The sequence below is a fragment of the Diaphorina citri genome, unplaced genomic scaffold, assembly GCF_000475195.1.
Source record: "Diaphorina citri unplaced genomic scaffold, Diaci psyllid genome assembly version 1.1 scaffold113, whole genome shotgun sequence".
Taxonomy (NCBI): domain Eukaryota; kingdom Metazoa; phylum Arthropoda; class Insecta; order Hemiptera; family Psyllidae; genus Diaphorina; species Diaphorina citri.
In genome coordinates, this window is record NW_007377550.1 from 1 (window position 1) to 1,337 (window position 1,337).

Consider the following 1,337-nt stretch of genomic DNA (forward strand, 5'->3'; position numbering starts at 1 on the left):
AGAGGCCAATGATTCGTCCTCTTGTCTGCAAAAAGGAGAGAAAAACATAAAACATTACCTACTTTATGAGCCATGTTACTTCTCTTAGATAAAATAATGCCCATTTTTGGGACTCGCCTCTTATCCATGTTAATTAGGTACTAAGGTACTGTGCCTCTGTACTCTGTACTAGCAGGAGACAGGTATTTGTATTTCGTTCATGTTTTAATTTGTTTGTTTCACTGTCGACTATTTTGTCGCATGCAACGCAACGTGGATAGAGTGAAAGAGCATTAATTTTCTCTGGTTTTATTGGATACCTAGCAGGAGACAGGTATTTGTATTTCGTTCATGTTTTAATTTGTTTGTTGTTTCACTGTCGACTATTTTGTCGCATGCAACGCAACGTGGATAGAGTGAAAGAGCATTAATTTTCTCTGGTTTTATTGGATACCTATTAATTATTTATTGGGTTGTCGAGGTCGCTTACGCCTGTAGTTGTGGAATGTGCTGAAGGTAAGCCATAAAAACCATCTGGAAGGTAGAATTCTGGTGGTTCCCGCGTATGTATTAGGTGTAGATGTTCTTGGAGAAGAACCAGTGTGAAGAACGGAATATACATTTTCACAAATTGTTCCAAAAGTTGATGAAAACAACAAAAATGGCCACATTATCTGCTTTGTCTCACACAAAGTGTTCTTTTTAAAGGATCTAATTGTTGATAGACCTCTTTTTCCTCGGTCAAAACAAGCTTAAGTTGTGACATAGGAGTAGGTTTCCACTTCTAGTAAAATCATAGTTCGATGTCATGTATGTACCCGCCGTGTGTAAAAGCAGAAGTAATGACATGTTCCTTATAGTTCCGTGTGCGCTACAACTAGTAATTTCACTGGTGACAGGAATTCCCATTGTTTCTACAGGATTTTCCATTGGTTTTAAAAACGCATTTCCTCCGCGATGATTTTGGACTTTTCCGCGCTGGGAACTTGAGTAAAGTGGGTGGCAACTGTGCTGGCTTCCTGTTCAGGAAGTTCCGTGTTCGATGTCATGTGTGTCCGTGAACTAGAACTTCCATTTTCCTAGAAACACTCTTCATGTTACGTGATAATTCTGCATCATCATTCGATTAGTCCATTTATTATGTACAATTGTACACAGCTATGTATGTACTGATACGTAGGACAATTTCCATTGTAAATAGGTACTCGTACTTATACGTAAACAAATAAATATTATGTAATCTGCGCCCTACACCACTAACAAGTAAGTAATTTATCAATGAGTTGTTGATATTAGATTCGTGTCATTACTATCTCAGAATAGTCACTTAGGTACATTCTTAGATCTTTCTATCGTTT